The sequence below is a fragment of the Pteropus medius genome, unplaced genomic scaffold, assembly GCF_902729225.1.
Source record: "Pteropus medius unplaced genomic scaffold, Ma_sr-lr_union100, whole genome shotgun sequence".
In the NCBI taxonomy this organism is placed as follows: domain Eukaryota; kingdom Metazoa; phylum Chordata; class Mammalia; order Chiroptera; family Pteropodidae; genus Pteropus; species Pteropus medius.
The window spans coordinates 8,768,158-8,780,016 of record NW_024344240.1 but is presented as its reverse complement, the minus strand read 5'-3'; the positions used below and the strand labels follow the sequence as shown (position 1 = coordinate 8,780,016).

Below are 11,859 nucleotides of genomic sequence, written 5' to 3'. Positions count from 1 at the left end.
GTATATTGCAGGTTGGTTCCAGATCATATTAAGTAAATACCACAATAAAGTGAGTCACACAAATTTTATGGTTCCTTAGTGCATGTAAAAATTATGTTTGTACTATACTGTGGTCTATTAAGTATGAAATAGCATTATGCCTTAAAAAAACAATGTAAATACCTACATTAAAAATACGTTATTGTTAATAAAATGCAAACAATCACCTGAGCCTTCAGTGAGTCAAATGTTTTTTCTGGTAGAGGTCTTACCTTGATGTTGGTGGTGGTTGCTGAAGGCTGGGGTAACTATGGCAATTTCTTAAAATGAGAAAATAAATTTTACCACATCTATAGACTCTTCCTTTCATGAATAATTTCTCTGTGGCTTTCAATGCTCCTTGATAGCATTTTATCCACAGTAGAACTTTAAAATTGGTTCTATCTCTGCTACTGTTTTATCAACTAATACAATATTCTAAATTCTTTGTTGTCGTTTCACTAATATTCAGAGCATCTTCACCAGAAGTAGATTTCATATCAAGAAACCACTTTCTTTGCTCATCCATAAGAAACAACTCCTCATTTGTTAAAGTTTTACTATAAGATTGAAGCAATTCATTTACATTTTTAGGCTCTACTTCTATTTCTAGTTCTCTTGCTATTTTTTCCTACATCTGCAGTAACTTTCTTCACTGAAGTCTTGAACCTCTCAAAGTAATCCATGAGAGTTGGAATCTTCCAAACTCCTGTTAATATTGATATTTTGACCTTTTCTCATGATTCATGGGAATGTTCTTAATGTCATCTAGAATGGTGAATTCTTTTCAAGGTTTTCAATTTACTTTTCCCAGATTCATCAGCAGAATGACTATCTATTGTAGCTATAGCCATAATTATATTTCTTAAATAATGAGACTTGAAAGTCACAATTACTCCTTGATCCATGGGCTGCATTTGGATGTTGTGTTAGCAGGCATGAAAACAATATTAGTCTCACTGCACATCTCCATCAGAGTTCTTAGGTGATCAGGTGCATTGTCAATAAACAGTAATGTTTTGGAAGATTTTTTTTTTTCCTGAACAGCAGGTTTCAAGAGTTGGCTTAAAATATTCAGTAAACCATGTGGTAAGCAGGCATACTGTCATCCTTACTTTGTTGTTCCATTTATAGCTATATAATTGTAGCTATAGCCATAATTATATGGCTATAGCCATATAATTTATAAAGCACAAACGAGTAGATTTAGCATAATTTTTAAGGGCCCTAGGATTTTCAGAATGGCAAATGAGCATTGGCTTTAATTTAAAGTCACCGGCTGCCCCTAACAAGAGAGTCAGCCTGTTCTTTGAAGCCTTGAAGCCAAGCATTGACTTCTCTCCAGCTATGAAAGTCCTAGATGGCATCTCTTTTCAATATTAGGCTGTTTGTCTACATTGAAAATATGTTAATAAAGCCACCTTTATTACTTATCTTAGCTAGACCTTTACCTTGATGCAGCTTCTACATTAGCACTTACTTCTTCACTTTGCACTTTTTTATTATGGAGGTGGCTTCTTTCCTTAAACCTCATGAACCAAACTTCTGCTACCCTCAAACTTTTCTTTTGCAGTTTTCTCATCTCTCTCAGGCTTCATAGAACTGAATAGAGTTAAGGTCTTGCTCTGGATTAAGCTTTGGCTTAAGAGAATGCTGTAGCTCGTTTGACCTTCTAGCTAGATCACTAAACTTTCTCCATATCAGCAATAAAGGGGTTTTGCTTTTATATCATTTATGTATTCACTGGCGTAGCACTTTTAATGTCTTTCAAGAAATTTTTCTTCGCATTCGCAACATGGCTGTTTGACACAAGAGGCCTAGTTTTTGGCATATTTCAGCTTTTGATATGCTTTCCTCACTAAGCTTAATGATCTCTAGTTTTTATTGTTGATTTTTTTCTTTTTTTAAAATTTTATTTTATTAGTTTCAAGTATACAGTACATTGGTTAAATATTTATATAATTTATAAAACGATCCCCTTAATTGCTCTTTCTCTCCTCTAGCTCTCTACCTAACCATTCTATTACTGCTGACTGCATTCCCTATGCTGTGCTCTTCATCCCCATGACCATCTATCAACTAATGATTTGTACTTCTTTAATCCTTCACCCCATTCTCCCTGGCCCCCAACCCCCTTCCCTCTGGCCATCAGCAGATTGTCTTCTATATTTGTGAGTCTGTTTTTGATCAGTTTGTTCTTTTTGTTTTCTAGATTCCGCATATAAGTGAAATCATATGATATTTATCTGTCTGACTTATTTCCCTCAGCACAATAACCTCTAGGTCCATCCATGTAATTGCAAATGGTAGGATTTCATTTTTTTTTTAAATAGCTGAATAATATTCCATTGTGTATATGAACCATAGCTTTTGATTTACAGTGAGAGATGTGTGATTCTTTCTTTCACTTAAACACTTAGTTGTCATTATAGGGTTATTAATTGGCCTAATTTCAATATTAGAGTGTCTCAGCGAGGAAAGAAGCCTGAGGGAGGGTGAGAAATGGTCAATGGAGCAGTCGGAACACACACAATATTTATTAAGCTAGCTATCTTATATGGGCATGGTTGATGGCACTCCAAAACAATTACAATAGTAACTTTAGAGATTACTGATCACAGATCACCATAATAAATAGAAAAATGCAGGTTTAAAATACTACAAGTATTACCAAAATCTAACATGACATGAAGTGAGAAAACGTTGTTGGAAAAATCGTTCCATAGGCTTATTTGATGCTAGGTTGCCACATCCTTCAATTTGGAGGGGGAAAAAAAACACTATATGGAGAAATGTGACAAAATGAAGTGCCATAAAATGAGGTACAATGGTACTGAATAGCTCCACTCTGTGCCTCTGTTCAGTTTCATGATGCTAGATGGGATCGAAGCTCAGCTCTCCACTCTTATGAGGGAGAATGGGGGAAGAAGAGTACCGGCTATCCGTGCTTTGTTCCACCTCATTCAACCTCACTACTGTCAGACAGGAGGCTGAGCTTCCAGATGGGTGCTGCTGACACAAGGTGGAAGAGATGCAACCAAGTGGTGACTAGCCCCACCTGACATCACCTCTTTAGAGTTTCATTGCTGCAGTCTGGGGTCGGAAGCTTAGCTTGCTGCTATATTGTGCTGATACTATTGGTGGAATCACAGCACTGCTTACCACCCACTTAGCCTTACCGATAACACCTTGGCAAGGGATTCAGGGTACTGGCTATTTCCGCCAGGGAGGGGATGAAAGAGCAACTACCACCTTGGCCACACTGACACTACTAACACACAAAGGATCAGAACACTGCTATCTGTGTCCACAGGGCAGCAGAGTATGGTGAAAGATTTGGTTTTTGCTCCGTCCTATTGAAACCACAGAGGTGAAGGAGTAAGGAAAGAATTCAGTTTTTTATTGGTATTTGGCTAATGTATGATTGGTATTACTAAAAAAGTTTTCTGTTGTTAAACCATCCCAGTTTTTTGGGCAGAGGAATGGGTTTTTCTTAGAAGTCTTCTTGTCTGTCTTGTTGGCAGTTCTGGATAGAGGGCTCTGGAGCACCCTCTCTGGGACATGTGTGAGATGATAAGAAAACCAGGGAACCTACTGCCATCTCAAGTCCTAAGGTATCTAGGCTGTCATTTTTTCTACTGTTCAATGTCTTCCTGTGCTTGTTGTTTATTATTTCTAGGGTTTTTTAATTGTAAGAGGAAGGGACTGGAAAAAATAGGGCCTTTGATAGAATTAGGAATGTCCTAGTTCTTTTCAATCCACACAAACAATGCTTTTATCCCTAAATCTCCACAAACTAACTTTTGCTAAAGACAATAATGACTTCATGTGACTAAACCCAATGACAAATTCTTCATTTTCATCTTACTTGACCTCGATCATCATTTACTTACTTACTTACTTGGCATAGTTTCAAAAGAGAAAGCTCCATTTTGAAACACTCTTCACTTAGCTCAAGGACACCACTTTCTTTTGGCTATTCCTCTACTGTGCTGACCACTAACTTATAGAGTCCTTTGATAGTTTCTCTTCATTTCTATACTCTAAAAGCAGAGTTTTAGAGTGCCTCAAACTCTGTTTTTAGGCTATATTTACTCTTAGGTAACTGCAGTCTCCTGGCTTTAAATGCCATCTACATTTAATGTATGCTTACAATTTTCAAATGTATATTTCCACCTCTGATTCTCCTTAGAGTTCCAGAATTAAATATATATAAACTCTTACTTGACATTTCAGACATTGGATATCTAGTAGGCACTTCAACTTTAATGTGATATCCTTCAAACGTGCTTCTTCTTCAATCATCCCCATCTTGGTAAATGCTGATTTCATCTCTCCAGCTGCTCAGGTCAAAGTCGTTGGTGTCATTTTTGACTTCTATTTTTCAGTTTTACTCTACATCCAGTTTGTCAGCAAATTCTATCAGCTTTATCACTTCTAACCTCAAAATATACCTAAGAACCTGTCATTTTTCTCACCCTTTCCACTGCTACCATCTTGATCAAAGCCACTGTCAGCTCTCATTAGGTGACTGCAAAGGCCATGTAATGATATCTCTGCCTTCTCCCTTTTGCCCAACTGAGTCACACTGTCAATGTCTCAATCTAGAAAATCAAGTTTGAAGCAATTAACAAAACATCTGTGTCCTACTTTTGCTCTTTATTTAATATGTTAGGACTTGTGGCATTATAAATTTTATGTGCTATGTTTATGTTCTTATTTAAAAGATTTCTCAAAATAATCTGATTCTTTCAAAGAACACATTCTTAAAGTTGACTTTAAATTTAGAAAAATCTTCCAATCATTCCTATTAATACTGTAAAGGTTCAACGACTTTGCCTCTCAGCGACAAAGTAAATTGAAAACAATTTAAGTGAAAGTAACAGAAAGTAACAGTTGACCGAGATGGTGTATTGGTTAAGCTAATTCCAGTTTGTGTAAGAATAAGATTTTTTAATGAATTCTTATTCATGTGAGTTTTGAGAAGAAGAGGATAGAAATTTCCTGCAAGGTCAGCCAGACATTTTTCTTATCAAGACAAAACATTTTTCTTCCAAATGACCTCTTCAAATCTTTGCCTCGCTTTGGCACATACCCAGACTCTCAGCATGGCAGGGATTATTTGGGCTGTGGGAGCTGTTGGTCCTTAAAATCTAGAAGCAGCTGAGTAGATGCTGTCCTGACCACGAAAAAATACCTATAGCAGGAGCATTTGTCTGCTTGACATCGAAATAGTGCAAGTCACAGGAGTTGCAGTTTCTTGTCTTCGTGGAAGAAATTTTTTAATCTAGTTTATCATATCTTCTGTCCAGGTATCTCACCAACATATTGACCCTTTATCTTAGTATTTTCTATTTGATATTTCTTTATCTGTAACTTTCCTAATGCTTGAGTGCTGTTTTTTACGCATGCTGCTTCAAGAAGGAAATCCAGTTTCTCTCTTTTCAAAGGCTCCTAAAGCTATGTAAAAGTCATTTGATGCAGTTCCTTTTTCACTGCTGTAACTATGGCTTTTTTGTTTAAAAATATTTTTAAATTCTGTAAAGTTTATTCTAAAATACCAATGTATTCAACACATTAATAAATATCAACATTTTGTCATATTCTTTAACCTTTTAGAAAAAAAGAAGATTCTCAATAAAAGTGAAATTGTCTCAAAATTCCCAAGCTATTCTTGTCTCCTCTTTATGGAGCATTTACATGAATTTGACATGAATCATCTAATCTATCCTTTTCACTTACCTATTTTTCACCCTGTAGTCTCCGTTTTATTTTACTGATTTTTTTTTGTCTATTTCTGTGCTTGAACTATGTTGTTTACTCAGGATTTTTTAAACATGCTAATTCTTGAAGTCAAGTGAGACTTGACTTTGTTTTTCTTCTTTTTCTTTTTCAGTGTCAGTGTTCTTACATATTCTTAGAAATTAATTTTTCCATAAAATTTTAGAATCTGCTTGTCAAGTTATACAGAATTTTGATGGGAAATTTATTGATCTCGTAGTTTAAACTGCCTTCACAGTCAAGGATATAATCTACATTATGAGTTGTTCAGGTCTTTTTTTCATTCTTCATAATGGTTAATATTTTAGTTTCATTCATAAAGCTTTTTAAAACTTTTCTTAAAAAAGATTTATTCCCAGTTGTTAGAGTTTTTATTACAATTGCAAGTGATGGTGTGAATTAAGCAAGGGAATACAGAGGTTGTGGCTCAATTAACACAGTTACTGTAAATAGCATAGAGTGAATAAGAATTTCAATTTACCTCAATGAAATTATTTTTTTTGGGAGGGTGGTCAATACATTTTTCTTAAAACTTTATTGAGGTATGGTATACAATAAACTGCATATATGCATAGTGTTCAATATGATTATCTTTGACACATGTGTATTTTACATTTTCTAATAAACATATAGAGGTGAAACCATTACCACAAGATAATGAACATATTCATTATTACCAAAAGTCCTAATGCAACTTGTAAAGACCCACAGACATTACCACTCTTTGCTACCATCCTCAAGAAAAGTTTGTGAGAAAATAAGTAGAGAAAGTACATGAGAACAAAATATGATCGTGAGAGGGAGGTGGTATGCTGTACGCACTCTGAAACTGAATTCATAATTTAAACAGTGTATGGGTTATTTTACATAAAATTCCCTTCACTACCTAGGCTTTCCTTTCTTTTGATGTGAGGACCAGGAAACTCCTGACTTGTAACACTATCTTTGAATGATCCTTGAGTGTCAGGTAAATCTGAGTTCGATATTTTTATCCTACTCCTTTAGGATTTGGGGCTGTGCTGCTCTCTCTTTTCTGTTCATAGGAAATAGAGAGTCGGGTGTGTGTGTGTGTGTGGGTGTGTGTTTTGCCAGACAGGTTACTCTCTAATGTTGACATTGAGAGCCCAATGGGGCCTGCAAATTAAACTGGAAACAGGCAGATTAAAAGGAAAAAATATTTATTTCATATGCACATAGAATCTTCACATATAAGAAATGCAATCCCCCAAAAGTAATTAGTTTTGAGAGTTTATATACTATTTTAACAAAGGATAATAAATTCTGGAGACATGGGGAAAAAAAGGAAAGGGGGTTTGGGTTTCTGAGGTGTTAAATTGTGGGAAGGTAAATATAATTGAAAAAAGATTATTATAGTTTATGCATTTTCAAGTTGATTCTGAATTTCCCGCTCCTGTGATGAGTTGTTCTCCTCCTCCTGGTATGGGAAAGGGAAGGGGAGAAACTTTCACAAAGAGAAATTTATGCTCTGCTTTTAGGTAGAAAGGGGAAGGCAGGGAGTTTCTCTGTGTTTGCTGTTTCTTAATTGCCTTCAGCTCAAAATAGTCCTTATGCCAAAATGTCATATTTTCAGGTAACATATCACAATCCCCCATAATTTCCACACTTTTCAGATAGTTGTTCAACTCCATTATGAGGGAGTCAGTAGAATACAAGGCCATGAACTTCATGAAGCCTCATCTCTTTGTGTTCTGACTGTTCAGAACCCTTAGTGTTTATGGGAGTCCAAGGACAGCTCTTCCTGGGGAATGGGCTCTCAGAATATGTTGTCTCTTGGTAACAAGACTTGTTCTTTCATCACCAGAGTGATGAAATTATTTCAAGCTGAAAGGCCTTAAGTATAAAGCTGGCTGATGTAACTTGATTATATAACATGTAGTTTGAACTTACACAACTATATTTGAAATGTTTAAAAATCAGAAGGTAATTGGTTTTAGCTATACATTCATGAAGGGTTGATGGGAATTTTGGACCTAGACAACTCAATTCTACCTCCAGAGAGGTGTCAGATATCTGGCCCCTGAGATGGAGAAGGCCCAGGGGTCAGAAATAAAGTAGAGAAGCACACTTAAGACATTACTGGTGCTGCTGGTCTCTTCCTTTTGACAAGTTGATGGAAGTTGGATTTATTTGGAGACCCACAGACATTCAAAACAATCATTTTATTTCACTGCCACCAGTGCCTGCCTGTCTGGAATAGTGCAATAGTGGATTTGTAACCCTTAGCTTCTCTAGGAATGGGACAAGAGGTGTTATGAAAGCTTGTTATATTTAGTTATACTTCATTAATTTGTGTCTCAGTGCAAAGTCACACATTCAGAGCAAAAATAACTTGTTCCACCTCTGTACCTAGAAGGTTAATTGTTAATCAGACTAGCAGAGTCTAACACATAACTGAAAACATTGGATATGAATTTGAACCTTCTACTTTGTGAGTAATCAATTTCCCATGGCTTGTTATGAAAAAAAGCTAAAGTTCTCCTTGAGAGAAAAAATATCTAATAGTTTATCAAAACTTGGATTTGGTTGGCATAGAAATGCATCATTAAAATACCAAACTGTAGGTAAATTATTGTTTAAGCTTTTTTTTTTTTTTGGTATAGATACAATGTCATTATTGTTCATAACTAACACAATAAGACCTTACTTTTTATGTGTGTGGAAAAGAAGGTCATAATTTTTTCTTTAAAATACATCTGTCTAATTATGTTGAATTTTACCTAAGAAGTAAGGAGAAAAATAATCTCAAAGGAAAAACAATGTGGGAAGTAGCAAGAACAAGCAGGAAAAGAGAAGAGAATTGCTCTATGGTGAGTACTTTTGCGCAGGCACTGTGCTGGGCCCTGCCCTTTGCTGTCTCACAGAGGAAAGCAGAGCAGGGAATGACTAGTCTCAGAAATAACACAATCCCCTTTGGGATATAATTAGCTCTTTCCCTTGAGAATCTTATATACTTTACAACCTGTCATCTTCACAGGCCAATAACAAGGTGGATATAAATTGTTCTTTAAATAAAAGAGAAATGCATAGAGCATGTGCTCAGAGGAGGATTTCAGGCTAATTATAGGTCTCTCAAATTTACTTTTCTCTGGTTTGCCGATGCTCTTCGTGTCTGCTGATGAGAAAACTGATGAATCTACTTTTCCTATTATGGAACATGATTCACTTAATTAAATTAATATTTACTGAGCACGTTTTATGTTTAATATGATGTGACACATGAGAGATGGGAGTGAGAAATGATCTCTGTGCTCAAGAATATAAACATTCACTGGAGGACAAACGCAAAGACCCACCCTACAAAAAAGAAAGTAGGATGTGTCATAATATAGCAAAATGCCAATTCTGATGAAAAATTTTCAGAAAATTTCCAGGAAGGGCCTTGGTAGATGGGTGGAAGATGAAGGAAGGTGACTCCAGACAGAAAGTCTAAAGAAAGACAAGGAGGCATAGAAGTGCCTGGCTCGGCTACAGTATTGCAAAAGACAGGTCTAGCTTTAGAGCCGTCTAGGTGTGTAGTTTAAAATAAGGTTGGAAAGATACATTACATCTGGACTGTGGTGGGCTTTGAATGCCAGACAGAGCAGGAGTGAGAATTCCAGTAAAGGGTTTTGATCAGAGAATGATGGAATAAAGAGAGAGACTGGAAGCAGAAGACCAGTAAAAAGGTCATTGTGTCAGTAGTCTGGGTGAAAAGTTATGTGAGATAGACCATGACACTAACAATAAAAATTAACACGTTTTCAGAAAGACATTAAAGGTTAGTAGAAAGTACTTTAGGCACGGGCATCAGGAGGACTAAATGCCGCCACTTCCCAGCCATGCAATTAAAGGCAAATTGCCAAGATCACTTTATAAAATAGAGGTAATATCTACCTTATAAGAGAACTTTGTGAAAATGCTTTTTTAAATTCTAAAGTGCTCTATACATTGATGTACAGCTGAAGATCCAGCAGTGAATTAAAACAAACAAACAAACAAAAATGACCATTGAAGGACTTCTTTAAGAAGAAAAGGAAAAAAATTTAAAAATGTTTATAATAAAATGGTAATAACTACATATCTGTCAATGATTATTTCAAATGTAAAAGATTTTGATAGGGTCGATGCATGGATAAGAAAACAAGAACCTTATATATGCTGCCTACTCACTTCAGATTAAAAGACACAAACAGACTGTAAATAAAGGACTGGAAAAAGATATTTCATGAAAATGAAAACAAACAAACAAAAAAGCTGGGGTAGTAAAACTTATACCAGACAAAATAGGCTTTAAAACAAAGGCTATAAGAAGAGACAAAGAAGGACCCAGTGATCCCACTTCTGGGTATTTGTCTGAAGAAACTCAAAACAGTACTTCAATGGGACATGTGCATCCATATGATTATTGCAGCATTATTTGCAAGAGTCAAGATATTGAGGCAATCTGGGTGTCCATCAGTGGATGAAAGGATAAAGAAGAGGTGGCACATATATAACGATATATAATGCAATATAACATATAATGGGACATAACTCAGCCATTAAAAGAAAGAATAAAATATTGCCATTTACAACAACATTGATGGACCTAGAGGGTATTGTGCTTAGGGGGGTAAGTCAGGCAAAGTAAAACGAATACCATATGATTTCACTTATATGTAAAATCTAGAGAACAGGATAAATGAACAAATAAAACAGAAACAAACTCATAGATACAGAGAGCATTTTGCTAAGGATTACAAATCCACCATTGCAGTATTCCAGACAGGCAGGCACATGGTTGCCAGATGGGGAGCAGAGTTAGGAAGATGGGGGAAGGGAGGGGGAGATTAAGAGGTACAAATTGGTAGTTACAAAATAGTCACGGGGATGTAAATTATAGCATGTGGAATATAGTCAACAGTTTTATAACACGTATGGTATCAGATGGATACTGGATTTATTGAGGTGATCATTTCATAAGTTATTTAATGTATAACTGTGTTATACACCTGAAACTAATATAATATTGTATGTCAACTGTAACTGGAAAAAAAAAATAACCAGGAAATAGCACATAGAAAGGCTGGCCCGGCATGATGCAGGGTGTCTGGGTCATCGGCAGCATGACTGGGACAAGCCCTGGAATGGTCCCCAGCACCAGGGCCTGTCCTGCACAGTCCTCTAGTCAGCATGTTCTCCTGGCTCTTGGGCTTCCTCTTCTTTCGCTTGTGGTCCTGCTCCACAAAGGTGCCTTCCATCTTGGCAATGATATCTGAGCCGATCTTGGCGTACTGGATGCCTATTGGCTTGCTCTAACAGGGGAAACCCTGCAAGGAGTACAAGGCGTTTGTGGTGTTGCTGACTTCCTTGAAGATGGCAAAGGCCTGACCGCTCATCTTCAGGCTCCGTGATACCAGGATATCCAGGATCTGGCCAAACTGGGAGAAGATGGCATACAGGGACTTCTTCAACTCATCCTTTTTGATTTTCTCACTGAGGTTGGTGACGTAAATTGTGTAGTTGGGGCAGGTTTCTGCCATGGAGTGAGATGCTGAGGTAAAGCAACCCAGCTGTAGATCTGGCAAGTGGCACCTCCACTTTTTCTTCTAATGACAATCTTATGTTCCATCCTGGAGAACTTCTGTACTCTGACTTTGCAATAGATAACCAATTATTTAGAAAAACCAGTGCCTCCATAGTGTTACACAATGTATTGCCCCCTACAGAAGCTCTTTGGAAAATGCTTATGTAGTACTGAGAATTTCAAATACAATGGTAAGCTGGATTTTTGGATAGGGGCTCTTTGGTGTTCATCCAAATCACACTGGCAGCTCATCCTTTTGTAAGGCCAACGGTTCTCAGACTTTGTGATCTCAGGATCCTTTTACACTTTTGAAAATGAGAGAGATTTCTGGTCTGGAAAAAAATGGCATAGACCTATTTCTCCTTGCTTCTTCCTGCTAAGAACAAGTATAAACTCTCCTTGGAAATAATGCAAGAGATAACCAAGGGAAAACACTTAAAGATGATTAAAAACAAAAAGAGGTTTGGGAGCCAGGGAACAACAGAGAGGGAGGG

At 36.6% G+C, this 11,859-nt stretch overlaps 1 pseudogene; it reads right to left on the bottom strand.

Moving 5' to 3' along the window:
* Positions 1-7,174: 7,174 nt before the first annotated feature.
* On the bottom strand, positions 7,175-11,321 carry LOC120607401 (U1 small nuclear ribonucleoprotein A-like; annotated as a pseudogene).
* Between the last annotated feature and the right edge of the window lie 538 nt (positions 11,322-11,859).